General features: G+C 40.4%; 2 long non-coding RNA genes across 11 annotated transcripts in view; one reads left to right on the top strand and one right to left on the bottom strand.

Moving 5' to 3' along the window:
• The first annotated feature begins 1,344 nt into the window (after positions 1-1,344).
• Positions 1,345-20,995, top strand: part of LOC129633076 (uncharacterized) — a 31,547-nt gene continuing 11,896 nt past the window's right edge. Inside the window, exons 1-5 of one of the 3 annotated variants that reach the window (XR_008704861.1) lie at positions 1,345-3,388; positions 11,768-11,854; positions 17,726-17,935; positions 19,578-19,680; positions 20,722-20,780. This is a non-coding gene — a long non-coding RNA (uncharacterized LOC129633076). Of the gene's footprint in view, positions 3,389-5,293; positions 5,429-5,822; positions 5,961-11,767; positions 11,855-17,725; positions 17,936-19,577; positions 19,681-20,721; positions 20,781-20,995 lie in introns of those variants that run through there. The other 2 variants (XR_008704860.1, XR_008704859.1) reach the window with 2 other exon arrangements.
• LOC129633077 (uncharacterized) lies at positions 3,818-7,525 on the bottom strand. Of its 8 annotated transcripts, none has more exons than XR_008704865.1 (5): positions 7,285-7,525; positions 5,220-5,387; positions 4,982-5,094; positions 4,253-4,478; positions 3,818-4,155 (listed from the first exon to the last, which is right to left on the bottom strand). It is a non-coding gene; the product is annotated as an uncharacterized LOC129633077 (long non-coding RNA). The 8 variants fall into 8 exon arrangements; XR_008704864.1 differs by lacking the exon at positions 7,285-7,525 and adding an exon at positions 6,811-6,929; XR_008704869.1 differs by lacking the exon at positions 7,285-7,525 and adding an exon at positions 6,811-6,929 and having other exon boundaries at positions 5,300-5,387.

Below are 20,995 nucleotides of genomic sequence, written 5' to 3'. Positions count from 1 at the left end.
AGACACTTCACAAAATTTATCTCACTCTTTTGTGACTAACCTCTGACTTTAAGGGTGAGCCCTGCAGTTCTTGCATTCATCCTTCTGCTCAGAACACAGCCCTTAGAGCTCCGCAGAGAGACCCCTGAGTTCTTTTGTGACTCCTTTCACTAATTCTCATCATTTGCCCTTTTCTCTTGCCCTTTGCAGACTCTTGATTGGCCTCTGTATTATACTCATCTAATGTGAACCAGGCAACCTGCTGGTCTTCATACTCTCTCTGAACAGAATTTTTGGCATACCCAATAGGAAGCCAGTGCTCTACTTGTGTCTACTTTAGCTTTGATCTTTTGTTGCTTTACCAGGAGCAAAGTTAGTTTTCCAGTATATTCTCACACATCAAGGATCAGTTCAGGTCAGTCACTCAGTCGTGTCCGACTCTTTGCGACCCCATGAATCACAGCACACCAGGCCTCCTTATCCATCACTAACTCCCGGAGTTCACTCAGACTCATGTCCATCGAGTCAGTGATGCCATCCAGCCATCTCATCCTCTTGTCGTCCCCTTCTCCTCCTATCCCCAATCCCTCCCAGCATCAGAGTCTTTTCCAATGAGTCAACTCTTTGCATGAGGTGGCCAAAGTATTGGAGTTTCAGCTTTAGCATCAGTCCTTCCAAAGAACACCCAGGACTGATCTCCTTTAGAATGGACTGGTTGGATCTCCTTGCAGTCCAAGGGACTCTCAAGAGTAGCTAAAACTTGCTTTTTATAGGCCTCATCCCAGAGATTTTGAGTTCAGTGAACCTGAGAAGGAGCCCATAAATCTACATTTTATCTAGCTCCCAGGTGGTGCTGATACAAGTGATTCTTGAGCCAACTTTGAGAAACACTGCTCTGGAACACTGGATTCCAAATTCAGTAGGAAACTAATGGATTATTATAACTCGCTGGGGAGCATTTAAAATGATCTCTTCTGGGGTCACACTCATGAATGTTCTGATTAAGTAGTTCTAAAGAAGCAAATCAGACAAGCTAGAAGAAATGGATGAATTCCTAGATGCACACACCTACCTTGATATACTGAAGAAGAAATAAAAAGCTTGGATTTAAAAAAAGGAGAAAAGGATATACAATGGAAAAAAGACACTCTCTTCAACAAGTGGTTCTGGGAAGACTAGACAGCTACACATGAAAGAATGAGGTTAGAATATTTTCTCACATCGTGTAAAAAAAATAAACTCAAAATGGTTTAAAGACCTAGGTATAAAAGTAGAAACCATAAAACTCCTAGAAGAGAATATAGGCAAAACACTCTTTGACATAAAGTGTAACAATTTTTTTTTTTGATCTGTCTCCTAAGGTGAAAGAAACAAAAGCAAAAATAAACAAATGGGACCTAGTTAAACATAAAAGATTTTGCATAGCAAAAGAAACCATTGACAAAGTGAAAAGACAATCTACAGAATGGGAGAAAATATCTGCAAATGATATGACCAATAAAAGGTTAACATCCAAAATACTGTAAACTCATAAAACTCAATATCAAAAGGCAAACAACATAATTAAAAAATGGGCAGAAGACATGAATAGACATTTTGCCAAAGAGAAAATGCAAATGGCCAAGAGGCAAATGAAAAGATGCTCAATATTGCTAACCGTCAGAGAAATGCAAATCAAAACCATGAGAGATATCACTTCACATTGTCAAAATGGCTATCATCAAAAAGTATACAAATAACATATGTTGGTGAGGATGTGGAGAAAAAGGAACAGTTTTACACTGCTGATGGGAATGTAAATTGGTGCAGAAAGGCACTGTGGAAAACAGTACAGATGTTCAACAAAAAGCTAAATATAGAACTACAATATAATTTACCAATTCCACTTGTGGGCATATATCTAGAGAAAACGAAAACACTAATTTGAAAAGGTATGTGCACCCCAATGTCCCAATATTCATGGCAGCATTATTACAATAGTGAAGATATGGAAGCAACCTAAGTGTTTATAAACAGATGAATGGAAAAGAAAATGAAATACTACTCAGCCATAAAAAGAATGAGATTCTGCCATTCGCAACAGTGTACATGGACCTAGAAGGTATTGTGCATAGTGAAATAAGTGAGACAGTGAAAGACAAATACTACATGTTATCACTTATATGTGAAATCTAAAAATTAAAACAAATGAATGTATATAATAACACAAGAAAGCCTGAATCAATAATAAATGAGATTGAATCAGTAATTAAAAACTTCCCAACAAACTCAGTACCAGAGGGTTTCACAGGGATCAAGTCTCAATTAATATCCCAATTCTCAAGCATTCTTTAATTGAAGTTTTATGAAAGCAATACTTTTAATGTTTATTAGAATTGTGAAGGAAAAATAAAAATTTGATGGTTTTCAAATTATGTCTAAGGAAGACTGGCTCCTTAATTTGTGGGATCCAGTGCAAAATTAAAATGCAGGACGTTGGTAAAGCATTCTTACAAATTTAAAAGAAAATGACAGCAGAACATTGAAACAAACACATAGTTTTCTAAGCTTGGGATTGTGCAAATACAGAGGTCTCATGCCAAGAAGCCAGGCTATCTCTAAGCTTACAATTAATTTGTTCTAGAATTTTATTTAATATTTGACTAAGCAAATGCCCAATGGAGGGGGAAATATAGCAGTAACCGAGAAAGAGAATAAACACATTTTATCACCATATCACCTAAGAAACTGCTATAGAAACTTACATTATAATATATTTTTAAATGTTTTCATTTAATATCTAAAACCATCAATTACCAAAACATTCAAAAATCCAGATTAGTAATCCATTTCATTGATATGTAAGATTTAGGAGGTAATAAGTCTGCAGATTAAAGAAGGAAGAAATCATCAAATTTTCCATTAAATACAAATGAATCTAAGATATTATACTTTCTACTGGAAACAGAAAAATGATTGAGAAAGTGGAAGTTTATCAGACAAGATGTACAACTACAAGGGGCCATCCTGCAAGATGAGGTGTGTTTTAACAAGCGAGGTTTCTTAATTAATTATGGGCAATTCACTTTCTAATCAGATGTAAGTAATTGCACAAAAACAGGAAATAAATTATATTTGAGTTCTTACATTTTCTCATTTTAATTAGCACATATTGTGTGGTTTGCCTCAGCCCTTCCATAAATAATTTCCTACTGCTCAAAGCTTCAATTTCTTCATCTCAAAAAGGAGAAGTTTCAGCTAATTGAGTTTTGAATGCTCTCCCAGTCCTAATTGAATTCAGTGTTACTTATTGGTAACGTACTGCCCACAAATTTCTGTGCAGGAGACTTCAGAATTTTAAAAAGAATAAGCCATGGTTCCTGACCACAGAGAGGTTACAATCCAGAAGGCAAGGCTAGCCAGGTGCTCAGTAAGTACAATGTAAGACAGCTCCAAAATTCTCAATTTTTAATTCTAAACAAAAATCTTACCGAAGAAACACAGAAACTTTTAAGGTTGAGATATGATGTAAAATTAATAGACTGAAAGCGTGTAATACAAATCAATTTCCTTAAACCTTAGCTGTAGATGCTAGAGGCTTGAGTGAATTTTTTAAGCTATCTTATGTTGGACGTGACTGAGTGACTAAACACATAGCTAGTATCAGGGAAATTCTGCTGCCATGCCAACCATCCAAATGCCCAGGGTGGTATATACTTTATAAATGTGCTTTCTCTATAGTAGGGTGTGTTGACTGAATACATATCATGGACGCAGTTTCAGACCACATTTATCTTCATCACTGACTAGTGCAGCAAAGTGACCATGAGGCAAAACTCAGGCTTCATTATTTCACTTGTTTTGTATCCTGGGAAATTTTATTTGGTTGTCATCCTTTTCAACATTGCATGACTTTCATTTCACATATTCGGTTCAGCTGATATAATCAAGATTCTAGTGCATCATTCATCTTTCAATAAACAATGAAAATCTCGAAGATTAAAAAGTGACAGTTTAAAATAGAGCATGAAATACAACCAAAGTCACAGAAATTGAATTAATACGGTTTAACATGATTTTCAAAGGTCTCCAGTCTGGAGTTTGGGCCCAATTTCCTGGCTGGCTTAAAATGAGACCACGGATCTTAAATGATATGCCTGAGGAACAGCCATGAGTCAGTGCCTGAATGAGCCAGGTCTGAGAGCAGAGAGGGCACAAGAGATAATAAGCGTTGTAGGTTCCAAACTTCAAAACAATCAAGAGCAAGATTTTCATTAATAAAAAATGTGCTTACTTGAAATGGTAACTCCCTAGACATCAACATGGAACATGTTAATAGTGGTTGTCATAGGGGACACAGATACAGAGATGAAAGTGAAAGTTGCTCAGTCGTGTCCGACTCTTTGCAGCCCCATGGACTGTGACCATGGAATTCTCCAGGACAGAATACTGGAGTGGATAGCCTTTACCTTCTCCAGAAATGGTAATTTGCAATTGTGGAGTGTCTCCGGGAGCAATACCTGTAAGAGAGAGGAGCCAGGACTGGGCACAGGGAGAAATTAAACTATGATGCACCTACAACAGAGGCCTCAACCACTCCTCTCAGAGCCTTGGAGCTGGTTTGGTTCTCTAGAGATATGTCCCAAATTAAAGCAAGGGGGATAGGCCCTTTTACGCTAAGGAGGGCCTCAGCTGGAAGCAGTCATTTCCTGGCAGGTGGGGACATGAATGCCTTGGTCCCAGACATGGGTCTGGACTGTGTACCTCAGAATCCACTAGAGTTCACCCTTTGCCTCACGCAGATCCACCTGTTTCCTCCCATCTGAGAAGAGTTCACCAGGATTCTGGGTGTTTTTTTCCCCAGGGAAAACTCAACCTGAAGAAAGTTAACAGAATGACCTGCAGCCTACATCATCACAGGGAGTCTCAGGGCTGCAATGAATACTACCATTTCTTAGCTCAACTACTGATTCTAGATCACTCTCACCCTCAGCTAGCCCTGTAGCTAGTCTCCGGGGCTCACCTGATGTGATGACTCGGACTCTCATCCCATAACCTTCATAAAAACATGGCTTCTGAATTTCTCTAGCATCATAATCACCCAATAGAGAACTGGCTTCTGCACTTGTCTATTTACTATCAAAATTAGGAGAGAAGCAAGAGACACTCTAGTGAATCATGTGGGAGCCAAATATTCTTTCCTGCCCTCATTGTGTAACAACAATCCTACCATCTGTCTCCCAGTCATTAGGATCAATTACCCCTGGTGCTTCTTCTTGTTTAACAGGTGTTCTTGGTACAAAGTAACAAAAGTTGCCAGGAGGCACCTAGTTGTGCTCACTCATGAAAGCCTTGGCCCTCTTGGAACCAGCTTCTTTGGACCAATCGAGTCTTGCAGGGAAGGGTAGCACAGCTTTTCAACTTCCTCTCTGAAATCAGTGGTAAACATAGAGAAAGCACAGGAGTGAAGGTTAGTGTAGAGATCATTTGTAGATTATATTATTAGTGGTATAAGGGAAGGTCAAATGTCAGAAGAAAAGTAAAATGATTATGGTAGCAATTCAAGGAAAAACTGAGGAGGCCTAAAGTAAGGCCAGTAATTAAAGGAGGACCAGTAATTAAGAAAGATCACCATCTGAAACATTAAAAATATGAATGATGCTGAAGCTGAAGCACCAATACTTTGGCTGCTTAATGCCAACAGCCAACTCATTGGACAAGACCTTGATGCTGGGAAAGATTGAGGGCAGGGGGAGAAGGGGGTGAAAAAGGATGAGGTGGTTGGATGGCATCACCAACTTAATGCACATGAGTCTGAGCAAACTCCGGGAGATGGTGAAAGACAGAAAAGCCTGGTGTGCTGCAGTCCAAAGAGTTGGACACAACTTAGCGACTGAACAAAGATAGATGAAAGGAAGGGAGGATGGGAAACCTCAGGTCACTCCCATGACTCCAGCCCAGCTTACTGCTAAGAAGGACAGAGGCCACAGGAGAAAGAGCAGGTTTGATTCTTTTGCTTTATTTTCACGTTGCCATAGGAGACAATATTTCAGGGTCACTTATTTAAGGTCACTGGCCAATCAGTGACATTGAGGGGGCTCCCAATTCTTTATTTGCTAAGTTTAAAGCCTCAGCCCTTCTTTAAATGACCTACACATGGAAGTTAGCTATGCCTTGGCTTTCTGGGAACAGTAGCAAGCGTAACTTCACATCTTTTAAATGTTTTATATCTATTACATGCCTCTAGAAAAAGTTATTAATTTAAAGTAAAACTATGTCTTCCTTGTAATAACTCCCAAATCTGTATTTCCTTCCTGATTTTTGCAACTATGTATTCCAAACTGCTTGCTGGACACTTTCACATGGAATTCATGCGAGCGTCTCAGATTCACACACCCAAATTCAACTAAGCCCCACCTCTGCCAGTTTTCCCTCATCTGCAAACAGGCTTCAGCTCCTGGAGCCTCTATTTCTAATAAAGGAAGCACTGTCCTCTCAGTTGGGTTTGCAGACCACAGTCTACAGGCCAAACTCAGCCTATTCCTATATACCAAATTTTATGGCAATACAGCCAAATGAATTCATCTATATATTGTTCATGTCTGCTTTTGTGCCACAGTAGCTGAGTTGAGTGTAGTTGTGACAGAGACCCTTTGGCCCCGAAAGCCTTATTATTATCTGAACTTTTGTAGCACAAGTTTGCCGCTACCTGCTCTACGTCAGCTAGGATCAAAATCTGAGTCCTGTTCGACTTACTTCCCCATTTCTCTCACCTCATCTACTCCCTGCCCTTTAAACATTACAACTACAGATAACTCTCACTCCTGTGTCTCTGCTCTCTCTGAAGCTGACCTGTTTTAGCGCTCTGCAGACCCTTAGCATGCTCTCTTACAGAAAAACCTTTACAGATCTACCTAGCTTCTCTCTCTACCCTTGGTGATGTGATATTAGAGTCTCTCCCTCTGCGGTTTGTCAAGGGGGAAGGGAGGGAGGAGGAAGGGAGTGTGTGTGAGGTTGGGGTGGGGTGTTGGTTAGGGGAAGATTCACAGAAGAAAGAAATGATTCATCTGATGAAAGATAAATAGGCACTTTGCAGCAAAACAAAGGACCAAGGGGGAGATGGCTAGAGATGTATAGTTGAAGATACTGCACAACTTTAAAAAAGGTGTATTTGGGGACTAGCAAGTAGTTTGGTATGTCGGGAACACAGCGGGTGGGGAAAAAAGGACAATGTAGTAAGAGCATAATGAGCCTAGACTGAGAAGCCCATTCTAGAACCTTTGTTTAAACCATTATTTCCACCTTGGTCAGCCCACTCCTACTCACCATTCTAGGCCCAGCTGTGACATATCTGGTTTCTTCCAATCAAGTCACTGTATTTTCCTGTGGATTCTAATTAATAATGCACTCTAACATCTCCCATTTATCACTTTTCTAACTTGGGTGATGGTACGGCAGAATAGAAGCCCAATATTTATGTAGATGTGATAAACTTTTAGTAGGTAGTAATCTCTTCCTCCATAATCTCTTACCACCCTAGAGACCATCAGAGGTCCCCCTGCTTTTCTTGGATGTTGTCTTCCTCACTTATAGTATGGTTGCACCTTGGGAACACCGGAGACTTTTGCAAACTGTAAAGTGCTAAATAAAAACTAACATTTGTAGGGTACTTGAGTGAGTGTTAGTTGCTCAGTCATGTCCAACTCTTTGCAACCCCATGAACTGTAGCCTGCCAGGCTCCTCTGTCCATAGAATTCCTCAGGCAAGAACACTGGAGTGGGTTGTGTTTCCTTCTCCAGGGGATCTTCCCAACCCAGGGATCAAACTCAGGTCTTCTGCATTTCAGGCAGATTCTTTACCACTGAGCCTCCAGGGAACTTGGTAGAAGTTTATAACTTGAGAAAACACCAAACAACCTACAAGTTTTTGCCTGTTTATTTACATATCTCCCTTACTGGACTAAACATGGAGGAGGAAATAGCACCCACTCCAGTATTCTTGCTTGGAAAACTCCATGGATAGAGGAGCCTGGTGGGCTACAGTCCATGGGGGTCTCAAAAAGTGAGACATGACTGAGCATGGAAGCATGCACTGGACTAAAAGATAACTTGAGATCAGATAGCAACTCTATCTTGTGCATTTTTATACCATCAGTACAAAAAGAATATTCATTATGTGTTTATAAAATTGTACAAATATTTTAAGTGTATAATGCATCATGTCTTTAAATATGTGCATATTTTGACTTAAAAAAATACCTCATTGATTAAAAATGCTAGGCACCATCTGTTCCTTCAGTGAGGCATTATCCTTGTACTGGTGGAGGGTCTTGAATGGAAGTTGATGGCTGTTGACTGATCAGGTGGTAACTGCTAAAGGTTGGAGTGGCTGTGGCATTTTCTGAAAATAAGATGACAATGAGTTTTCTTCCTCAATTGACTCTTCCTTTCACAAGCAATTTCTCTATACAATGGAAAGCTGTTTGAAAATATTTTATCTACAACAGAACTTCCTTCAAACTCGGAGTCAGTCCTCTCAAACACTGCTTTATTTTATCTAACTTCATTTTATCTACTTTATCAATTAATTTTATGCAATATTCTAAGGCCTTTATTGTCATTTCAACAGTCTACAGTATCTTCACAAGGAGTAATTTACATCTTAAGAAACCACTTTCTTGGCTCCTCTGTAAAAAGTGATTTCTTATTCTGTTAAAATTTTATCCTGAGATTGCAGCAATTAAGTCACATCTTGAGATCCCACTTCTAATTCTAGTTCTCTTGCTATTTCTACAACATCTGTAGTTACTTCTTTTACTGAAATCTTGAACCCTTCAAAGTCAGCCATGAGGGTTGGAATCAATATCTTCCAAACTTCTGTTATTGTTGATATATTTTGATCTCTCCCCATGAATCATAAATATTTTACAATGGCATCTAGAATGGTGAATCTATTCCAGAAAGTTTTCAATTTATCCAGATCCAACAGAAGAATCACTATTTATGGCAGCTATAGCCTTACAAAATGTATTTTTTTAATAAGACTTTAGAGTTAGAATTACTTCTTAATCTATGAGCTTTAGAATGGATGTCATATTAGAGGCAGAAACACAACATTAATCTCATTGTCCGTCTTCATTAGCGCTCTTGGGTGATCAGGTGCCTTATCAGTGAGAAGTAAAATTTGAAAGTAATATGTCAGAGCTCTAGGTCTTCTACTACTACTACTGCTAAGTCGCTTCAGTCGTATCCGACTCTGTGCGACCCCATAGACGGCAGCCCACCAGGCTCCCCCATCCCTGAGATTCTCCAGGCAAGAATACTGGAGTGGGTTGCCATTTCCTTCTCCAATGCATGAAAGTGAAAAGTGAAAGGAAGTCGCTCAGTCGTGTCTGACTCTTAGCAACCCCATGGACTGTGGCCCACCAGGCTCCTGCGTCCATGGGATTTTCCAGGCAAGAGTGCTGGAGTGGGGTGCCATTGCCTTCTCCATGTAGGTCTTAACTGTGGTCTTAAAATATCCAGTAAACCATGTTGTAAACAAATGTGGTTTGTTGTTCCATTTATACAGCATAGATGGAGTAGTTGTGGCATAATTCTTAAGGGCTTTAGTATTTTGAGGATGGTAATTGAACATTGGCTTCAACTTAGAGTCATCAACAGCAATAGCCCCTAACCCCGTCCTTTGAAGCTTTGAAGGAAGGCATTGACTTCTCTCTAGCTGTGGATGACATCTTCTTCCAAAATAAGGCAGTTTCATCTATATGACTATCTGTTGATTAGTGTATCCACCTTCATTAATCATCTTAGTTGGACTTTCTGGACTTGCTGCAGCTTCTACATCCACACTTGCTGCTTCACCTGAACTTCTGTGTTATGGAGATGGCTTCTTTCCTTCAACCTCATGAACCAACCTCTGCTAGCTTCAGACTTTTCTTTTGCAGCTTCCTCACCTCCCTCAGCCTATATAGACCGGAAGAGGGTTAGGGCCATGCTTTAGATTCAGCTTTAGATTAAGGGATGTTAAGGTTGATTTAATCTTCTCTCCAGACCACTAAAACCTTTCTTCATATCAGCAATCAGGCTGTTCTGGTTTTGTTTTTTAAATTCTTGTGTTCAATAAAGTAGCACTTTTATTCTCTTCAACAACTTTTCTTTTACATTCATAACGTTACTATTTGTCTCAAGGTTTTTGTTCAGTTTCTCAGTCATGTCTGACTCTTTGCAACCCCAAGGACTGCAGCATACCAGGTTTCCCTGTCCTTCACCAGGTCTCCCATGTTGCAGGCGGAATCTTTACCCACTGAGCCACAAGGGAAACCTAAGAATACTGGAGCTGGTAGCCTCTCCCTTCTCCAGTGGATCTTCCCAACCCAGGAATCCAATCAGGGTCTCCTGCATCGCAGGATTCTTTACCAACTGAGCTATGAGGGAAGCCCAGTGTTGATTACTCATTTTAAGTATAGCAGTTTGTACACGTTGATCCCAAACTCCATAACTATCCCTCCCCCAAATGGTTCCCTCCTGGTAACCATAAGTTCCTTCTCTAAGTCTGTGAGTCTGTTTCTCTTTTGTAAATAAGTTCATTTGTATCATATTTATAAATTCTTCATTTAAGCGATATCATACAATATTTCTCTTCCTCTATCTGACTGACTTCACTCAGTATGATGATCTTTAGGTCCACCCATGTTGCTACAAACAGCATTATTACATTCTTTTTAACAGCCAAATAACATTCCATTGTGTATACATACCATATATTCTTTATCCATTCCTTTGTCAGTGGACATTTGGGTTGCTTCTTTGTCTTGGCTCTTGTGAACGGCATTGTTGTAATGAACATTAGGGTGCATGTATCCTTTTGGGCCATGTTTTTCTCTGCGTATATGCCCAAGAGGAGGCTTGCAGGATCATAAATAGCTCTGTTTTTAGTTTCTTAAGGAACTTCCATATTGTTTTCCATAGTGGCTGCACCAATTTCCATTCTCACCTATAGTGTAGGAGGGGTCCCTTCTCTCCATGCCCTCTCCAGCATTTGTTGATTGTGGGTTCTTTGATGACAGCCATTCTGACTGGTGTGAAGTGACATCTCATTGTAGTTTTTGATTTACATTTCTCTAATAATTAGTGATGTTGAACATCTTTTTATGTGTCTCTTGGCCATCCATGTATTTTTTCGGAGAAATGTCTATCTAGGTTTTCAGTCCATTTTCTGATTGGGTTGTTTGTTTTCATAATATTAAGCTGCATGAGCTGTTGGTAAATTTTGGAGACTAATCCCTTGTTGGTCATATCATTTGCAAATATTTTTTCCTATTCTGTGAGTTTTTTCATATTGTTTATGATTTCCTTTGCCATGCAAAAGCTTTGAGTTTAATTGAGTTCCATTTTTAAACTTCTGTTTTTATTTCCTTCACTCTCTGAGACAGATTGAAAAAGATATTGCTGAGATTTATGTCAGAGAGTGTAGACAAAACACTCTCTCACTGTCTTTAAAATACTGTGACTTTTCATTTAATTTTCCTTAGGGAGACTGTACTTAAATAGTACTCTCAAATGGGATTTCCTGGACCATTATCACATATTTTTCCTACAATAAACTCATAGTTTATCTTTTGTAACAATATATGTCATTTGCAACTAATCTTCAATCCATTCCCTGCACTCTCTTTGCTCCCACAGGGACTATTGTATTCTCTATTATCAAGGTTCTCTTGCCTTCCAATTAAGTTTGGCCAGTCGGAAACTGTGGCACATCAGAGGGTTGTAGGAGTGAAATAATACTTCTCTATTGTTCTCTGCTTCAGGTGACATATCTAGCAGTAGCTGCATCTTTTCCATCTCCATTGATCTATTAGCGTCTGTGTTCCACGAGATACTCCTGAATCACTGCAGTAAGTTCCCATTTATGCTTAATGAGTTTTGTTGTTGTTATTCAGTTGCTCAGTTATGTCTGACTCTTTGTGACCCCTTGGACTGCAGCACCAGGCTTTCCTGTCCTCCACCATTTCCTGGAGTTTTCTCAAACTCATTTCCATTGAATCAGTGATGCCATCCAACCATCTCATCCTCTTTTGTCCCCTTCTTCTCTTGCCTTCAATCTTTCTCAGCATCAGTGTCTTTTCAAATGAGTTGGCTCTTTGCATTAGGTGGCCAAAGTATCGGAGCTTCGGCATCAGTCCTTCCAATGAATATTCTGGGTTGATTTCCTTTAGGAGTGACTGGTTTGATCTCCTTGCAGTCCAAGGGACTCTTAAGAGTCTTCTCCAGCACTACAATTTGAAAGCATCAATTCTTCGGTGCTCAGCCTTTTTTATTGTTCAGTTCTCATATCCATACATGACTACTGGAAAACCCATAGCTTTGACTATATGGACCTTTTTAGGCAAAGTAATGTCTTTGCTTTTTAATACACTCTAGGTTTATCATTGCTCTTCTTCCAAGGAGTATCTTTTAATTTCTGTGTGTGTGTTTTATTACCAGTTATCAAAATGACTTATCCTTAACTTTTCATCACTTAATCATATTCCAGTGTAGCCTCGAATATTCACCTCTTTAGCAGGAAGTGATTTATCATTCTCCAGGTCTAATACAAAATGGCAAGAGGAAAGAGTCACTCATCTTAGGGACATCGTTTACTATTTTCCTATAAAAGTTTTTTCCTAACTCTGAGCTAAGAAACAGAGAAGGCAATGGCACCCCACTCCAGTACTCTTGCCTGGAAAATCCTATGGAAGGAGGAGGCTGGTAGGCTGCAGTCCATGGGGTCGCTAGGAGTCCGACATGACTGAGCGACTTCACTTTCACTTTTCACTTTCATGCATTGGAGAAGGAAATGGCAACCCACTCCAGTGTTCTTGCCTGGAGAATCCCAGGGACGGGGGAGCCTGGTGGGCTGCTGTCTATGGGGTCACACGGAGCTGGACACGACTGAAGTGACTTAGCAGCAGCAGAACTAAGAAAACATTAGTTCAGTCTCTCAGGTATCTCCATCTTGCACAAGTCTTCATTGATTCTTTATGAAGCCATTGAAGAAAATAGAATCCATAATAAAGCCTAGGAATAAGAATTGTTGTTGTTCAGTTGCTAAGTTGTGTCCAATTCTTTGCGACCCCATGGATTGTAGCTGACCAAGCTCTTCTGTCCATAGGATTTCCCAGTCAAGAATACTGGGGAGTGCCATTTCTTTCACCAGGAGATCTTCCTGGATCAGGGATAACTCATGTCTCCTGCATTGGCAAGTGGATTCTTTACCACTGAACCACCAGGGAAGCCCAGGAATAAGAATTAAAAGTCACTAAATAACTTAGTAAAACTATATATGTGCCAGGTATATATATTTGTAATATATATAACAAATATCACTGAGGAAGGCTTTCTTATCTCTCCTTGCTATTCTTTGGAACTATGCATTCAAATGGGTATATCTTTCCTTTTCTCCTTTGCCTTTAGTTTCTCCTCTTTTCTCAGCTATTTGTATCCAAAAAACATCTTCATGACCCAGATAACCACAATGGTGTGATCACTCACCTAGAGCCAGACAACCTGGGCTGTGAAGTCAAGTGGCCTTAGGAAGCATCAGTACAAACAAAGCTAGTGGAAGTGATGGAATTCCAGTTGAGCTAATTCAAATCCTGATAGATGATGCTGTTAAAGTGCTGCACTCTGTATGCCAGCAAATTTGGAAAACTCAGCAGGGGCCACAGGACTGGGAAAGGTCAGTTTTCATTCCACCCCAAAGAAGCACAATGCCAAAGAATGTTCAAACTACCACACAATTGCACTCATTTCACATGATAGCAAAGTAATGTTCAAAATTCTCCAAGCCAGGCCTCAACAGTACATGAACCGTGAAATTCCAGATGTTCAGGCTGCATTTAGAAAAGGCAGAGGAACCAGAGATCAAATTGCCAACATCGTTGGATCATAGAAAAAGCAAGAGAGTTCCAGAAAAACATCTACTTCTGCTTTATTGATTACGCCAAAGCCTTTGACTATATGGATCACAATGAACTGTGGAAAATTCTTAAAGAGATGGGAACACCTGACCACCTTACCTGCCTCCTGAGAAATCTGTGTGCAGGTCAAGAAGCAACAGTTAGAACCAGACATGGAACAACAGACTGTTTCCAAACTGGGAAAGGAGTATGGCAAGGCTATATATTGTCACCCTGCTCATTTAACCTATATGCAGAGTACATCATGCGAAATGCCAGGGTGGATAAAGCACAAGTTGGAATCAAGATTACTGGGAGAAATAATGATAACCTCATATACGCATATGACACCACCCTTATGGCAGAAAGTGAAAAGGAACTAAAGAGCCTCTTGATGAAGATGAAAGAGGAGAGTGAAAAAGCTGGCTGAAAATTCAACATTCAGAATACTAAGATCATGTCATCCGGTCCCATCACTACATGGAAAATAGATGGAGGAACCAATGGAAACAGTTACAGACTTTCTTTTCTTGGGCCCCCAAATCACTGCAGATGGTGACTGCAGCCATGAAATTAAAAGACACTTGTTCCTTGGAAGAAAAGCTATGACCAACCTAGACAGCATATTAAAAAGCAAAGATATTACTTTACCAACAAAGGTCCATCTAGTCAAAGCTATGGTTTTTCCAATAGTCATGTATGGATGTGAGAATTGGACTATAAAGAAAGCTGAGTGCTGAAGAACTGATGTTTTTGAACTCTGGTGTTGGAGAAGACTCATGGGAGCCCCTTGGATCACAAGGAGATCCAACCGGTCAATCCTAAAGGAAATCAGTCCTGAATATTCATTGGAAGGACTGATGCTAAAGCTGAAACTCCCATACTTTGGCCACCTGATGCGAAGAAAAGACCCTGATGCTGGGAAAGATTGAAGAGGGGAGGAGAAGGGGATGACAGAGGATGAGATGGCTGGATTGCATCACCAACTCAATGGACATGAGTTTGAGTAAACTCCAGGAGTTGGTGATGGACAGGGAGGCCTGGTGTGCTGCAGTCCATGAGGTCACAAAGAGTCAGACACAACTGAATGACTGAATGAAACTGAACTCCCGGATTGCAGGCAGATTCTTTACCAGCTGAGCCATCAGGGAAGCCCAAACTACTGAAAACATGTGTAGACTTAAAAGATAATAAATGAATTTTTTTTGATAACCCTACCCAGCCTACTCAAGGACAAAGCACCTAGACTGATTATTTTTCCAACTGTAAATTTATCAGTTTGTCCACAAATACATAAAGACAGAATTTACTCTTCCCTGCAAGGTTGTTTGGAGAAAGATATGACAGCTCGCTCTAGTATTCTTGCCTCGAGCATCCCATGGACAGAGGAGCCTGGCAGGCTACAGTCCATGGGGTCACACAAAAGTCAGACAGGACTCAAGCAACTTATCACACAATGTTGGTAATGACTCTATTTGTCTGGAATTGCAGTTTTCTCTCTCCAGTCCTGTTTTATTCCCCTTCCCTTTATAGACATGTGTAGCACAAATTCCATTTCAGTGTACTTCTGGAGAATCCACCCACCAACATCAGATGACCCCTCCTACACAAAAAAATGTAGTAAAAACAAACTTACTGTTATGAAACTGCTCAGACTGTTTTCTCCTTTTCTCTCTTCTTGTAAGTTCTATTTTTCGGTTCTATTGTAAATTGTAAGTCTACTGTAAGTTCTTTCGGTTCTATTGCAAATGATAGTGTGTCCCTAAGCCTGGGCCTGGAGATGAGCACACGTGTATGGGCAAATAATTTTGATGAATAAAAAGTATAGCCTTTTTCTTTTTTTTAACCAATTTAATTAAATACAAATACACATGCATAATGGGCTTCCCTGGTAGCTCAACTGGTAAAGAATCCACCTGCAATGTGAGAGACCTGGGTTCAATTCCTGGGTTGGGAAGATCCCCTGGAGGAGGGCATGGCAACCCACTTCAGTATTCTTGCCTGGAGAATCCCATGGACAGAGAAGCCTGGCAGGCTACAGCCCATAGGGTGGCAAAGAGTCAGACATGACTGAGTGACTAAGCACAGCACAGCACATATGTGCATGATAAGTCACTTCAGTGATGTCTGACACTTTGTGACACTATGGACTATAGCCCATCAGGCTTCTCTGCCCATGGGGTTCTCCAGGCAAGAATACTAGAGTGGGTGGGCATGCCCTCCTCCAGCGGATCTTCCTGAATCAGGGAGCGAACACGTGTCTCTTACATCTCCTGCATTGGCAGGCAGGTTCTTTACCTTTAGTGCCACCTGAGAAGCCAAAATACAAGCATGTATTTTGACAATTTCTAGAAAGGGCATTAGAAATAAATGGTGTTATTTTAAATAACCAATAACTGATAAAAATTTAACAGTCTCCAGTGCTATCAAATCTCAACACTTCCTCAGAATGAAGCATTCTGCAGTGAGAAAGCACCCTCATATCAGGTTTTAACTGAGGTCCACATCCTCGGGGTCATTTCTTTACAGTGTGTAAGGCTCTCCTGAGGAACTTGAGAATCCCGTTATTAAACATGACTTGAGTGAGACTCAGGAGTTGGCATTTTAACCAGTACCCATATGCTTAAACTGCATGATCAGAGAGAACATTTTTTTTTTGTTTGAATGCAATTGCTTTACAATGTTGTGTTAGTTTCTGTTGTACAACTGCATGATATAGCACACACACACACACACATATACATATACATATATCCCCTCCTACTTGAGCCTTTCTCCCACTCCCCTCACCCACCTCACCCCTCTAGGTCATCACAGAGAACCTAGCTGAGCTCCCAGTGCTATACATCAGCTTCCTGCTGCTGCTGCTGCTGCTGTTGCTAAGACGCTTCAGTCGTGTCCGACTCTGTGCGACCCCATAGATGGCAGCCCACCAAGCTATCTATTTTACACATGTGAAAGTGAAAGTTGCTCAGTCCTGTCTGACTCTTTGCGACCTCATGTACTGTGCAGTCCATGGAATTCTCCAGTTCAGAATACTGGGGTGGGTAGCCGTTCTCTTCTCCAGAGGATCTTCCCAACCCAGGGATTGAACCCAGGTCTGCCACATTGCAGGCGGATTCTTTACCAGCTGAGACACGAGGGAAGCCCAAGAATACTGGAGTGGGTAATCTATCCCTTCTTCAGAGGATCTCCCCAACCCAGGAATCAAACCAGGGTCTCCTACATTGCAGGTAGATTCTTTACCAGCTGAGCTACCGGGGAAGCCCCATTTTACACATGGTAGTGTATACATGTCTATGCAACTCTCTCAATTTATCCCCCAGTCTCCTTCCCACCACACTGTGTCCACAAGTTCATTCTCTATGTCTGCAACTCTATTCCTGTCCTAAAGGAATGAAATTGAGTCAGTTATAGTGATGTGGATGAACCTAGTCTGTCAGAGTGAAATAAACTACAAAGAGAAAATCAGATTCATATATTAGCACATATATATGAAATCTAGAAAAATGGTACTGATGAACTTGTTTGCAGGATAGGGTTAGAAGGAGAACTTTTTTTTAAAGAAACTATTCTAGGTTCACTCAAAGTTCTTCACTGATGAAAAAAAGAACCAAGTAACATCTTCTATTTTGATCAAAGGAATAGAAAAACTGGAATATAAAAATGTCTGACCTTGACAGAGTAGGGTTGCCAGATTTAGCAAATAAAAATATAGGACATCCAGTTAAATTTGAATTTACTATAGGTATATCCCATGCAATATTTGGAAGACATTTATAGTAAAAAAAGTTATTCATTGTTTAACTGAAATTCAAATTTAAATAGGTATGTGGTCTTCCTGGCCTTTCCTGGTGGCTCAGCAGAAAAGAATCCATGCAACGCAGGAGTTGCTGGAGATGCAGTTTCAATCCCTGGGTTGGGAAGATCCCCTGGAAGAGGGTATGGCAACCCACTCCAGTATTCTTTCCTGGAGAATCCCACAGACTGAGGAGACTAGTTGGCTACAGTCCATGGGGTCGCAAAGAGCTGGACACAGTAAGTGACTTAGCACGCACCCAAGCATGTGGTCTTCTTCTTATCTGGTAAACTTATTACAGAAAGGTCAATCAGATTTCAATTCAATGTGTTTTAAGGTTCCACTCATGTTTGTCTAGGCCTGAATGGGTTTTTTGAAGGGGGGATGATAGCACCTTTTTATTACAAAAGTTTTCAAAATAAAAAAACCACAGAAAACAAGGAAATATAATTCTGCACAATTCACAGGAGACATGTTGCTGGACTCCACCAGTGTGCTCCACATGACCTACAGATGGTCTCTTTCCTGAGACACTCTGGGCTGCTGAGCTCCTTACCATGAAGAAACCAAAATTAGCTCCAAAGAGGGTTGATCTTGGTGCTTTTCAGACAATAATTTTAAAAGGGATTTATTTTCTGATTAAAACAAAATCCTACTTATCTTGATATCAGGCTTCCAGCTGATTCTGTTTTTCATTGAACAATCTTAAATTTACAATTAAAGGGAAAAACTCAGATGTAGAAAATAGCTGGCACTGGCACATGTTCTCTGCCTCTTGGTATGGCCTTGTGAGTCAAATTAGCCTTGCCTTTAAGAGTGTAATTATAATTTGTTCTGGCTGGTGGGTTAGTTAGAGCAGAGATGATATTGGTTGACTATGAGAATTCAATGCACTGGGAAACTGTGTTAGATGGAAAATTCTACAAACTGAAAACCAGGACTGGGAGCATAAGCCCTCTGCCCTTTAATGGTCCCAAAGGACTCCACTCACAGGAAGATGGACCTTCTACAATGAGGAAATGGCTACCTGTGCTTTGGGGCTTCCCAGAAGCTAGCTCAGGCCTCATCTTCTGATCTAACTTCCTGTTTCTCTCCTTGCTGGGTATGAGCAGCAAAGAAAGTAGAGGTGAGGCCTGAGGACGCAGACTGGGGCCCTGGACTTCTACCTGGCAGCAGCTCTCTGTCTGCCTGGTTTCTCCCCAGCTACCGTGGAAGTAACTTCTTCAGACCCTGATCTGCTGTTCAGTTGCCACCTGCTCTGTCTCCTAACATCTTTGTAAGCATATTAGTTTGCCAGCTGCCATAACGAACTAACATAAACTGAGTGGCCTAACAATAGGAATTTATCATTTCATAATCCTACAGGCTAGAAGTCTGATATCAAGGTGTCCACAGGCCCATGCTTCCCCCGACAGTGCAAAGGAGAACCCACTCGATGCCTCTCTCCTAGCAGCTGGTGGTTTGCTGGCTATCTCTGACATTCCTTGACTTATGCTGCATCATCCAGATTTCTGCCTTCATGTTCACATGATGTTCTCCTCGTGTGTACACCAATCATATTGGATTAGGGGCTACTCCAGTATAACCTCATCAAAAACTAACTATATCTGCAACAAATCTTTTTCCAAATAAGATCACATCCTGAGCTACTAGAGTTTAGGACTTCAACCTATGGATTTGGGAGCAACACAATTTGATCTATAACAGTAGAACTCAAGAGAAATGGCAAATATGAAAGCACCCTAAAACTTTAAACATAATATGTGAATACTGTCAGGAGGAGCAGGGTAGAGCCTTCTTGGATTTTCTGAGATTTGCACAAAGGAAGAAATTTTCACCATTATCCCTACACAGTGAGTTCTTATTTTTCATTCTCTGCAGGATCCTTTCCTCTAGGGTGGAAGATGAATCCTTCACAAAAAAGCAATAAAGATTTTATGCAAGAAAATAAAAGAAAATTTGGAATGCAAGATTATATACAAAAGTAAGTATTTGTATATAGGGAGCCAAAGAAAATTGAAGTTACACAATAAGTTATCCTCTTGAATTATTTATAGTCACTCTATTTGTTGGTGCTTACCATATCAGATACCATGCTACACATTGCGAGTATGTTATTTTATCCTCATAACAACCCTTCAGGCAAATATTATTAGGCCCACTTTTAAAGTGAAATGATGACACTGAGGCTCAGACACTTCAACATCAGAAGTCACCCAGCTCAGAGGCATGGGAGTTGGCAGCGAAATCTAGGTGTCTAGGCTTGAAGCCCATCCTCTTAACCACTATGCCGTGAGTTAGAGTGGACAGTTGGGAATGGAAGCGAGAGATAGGAGAGAGACAAGAGGACAGGTGCGAAAGATATTATAAAAGAGGAATAGAGAAGACTGAGAACAGGCTAGATTTGAGAGGGAAGCAGGAGTTGGCAGGATTCTCCCTGAGAGAGCAATGAAAACTTTGACAGGAGGAAGGAAATGCAGAGAGAGAGCAGCTGGGGACAAGAAAGGAAAGGGCAGGGGGAGCCCAGCCTGGGCCTCATCATCTCAGGAGCAATAACCAGAGAGACCATGGTGCCAGCAATCCAGAAATCCATGGGCACAGATGCAGAGGAAAAGTCAAGTGTTGCAACAGACACAGGAGAAGTTGGAAGGAAGTGAGAAACATTAGGTTTAAGTTTTCCTAGTTCTGAATTTTCAGAACTTTCTCTTATAAGAAGCCTCTTCAATTGTGTTTACTAATGATTGTTAAGAGGGTAGGGGGTGAATTATATTTGTTCGCCACTGCCCAATTCAAATTTGATCTTTTGAGATTAAATTTCTCCCTGCACTTGTTTTTTCTCAAGAAAAGACAAAATAACTTAAGTTACAAAGTATCCAAGAAAAATAAACCTCTATTGCTTATTTATTTCCATTAACGTCTGCCTTATTCACCAAGAATCAAGGGAATTTAGTATTTCTCTTTGTCTTATTAGTGGTTTGTTATATGATATTAGGTGCTTAATGTAATTTGTTTCTTATTTTTCTAGTTATAAAATAAATCTTTGACCATATAAGGATTTTGCAAATCTGTTGAACATGAGGCCAAGTGAGTAGTTTTAACATTAACGCTTTATGGAATAATGTGCATGCATGCTCAGTCGCTCAGTCGTGTCCTGCTCTTTGTGATTCCATGGTCTGTAGCCTGCCAGGCTCCTTTGTCCATGGAATTTCCTAGACAAGAATACTGGAGTGGGTTGCCATTTCCTTCTCCAGGGATCATCCCGACCAAGGGATCTCAGGAGATACAGGAGATTGAATTCG

This window comes from Bubalus kerabau, chromosome 18 (assembly GCF_029407905.1).
Source record: "Bubalus kerabau isolate K-KA32 ecotype Philippines breed swamp buffalo chromosome 18, PCC_UOA_SB_1v2, whole genome shotgun sequence".
NCBI classification, from domain to species: Eukaryota; Metazoa; Chordata; class Mammalia; order Artiodactyla; family Bovidae; genus Bubalus; species Bubalus kerabau.
The sequence above is the reverse complement of the archived record's forward strand: the minus strand, read 5'-3'. Positions and strand labels throughout refer to the sequence as shown.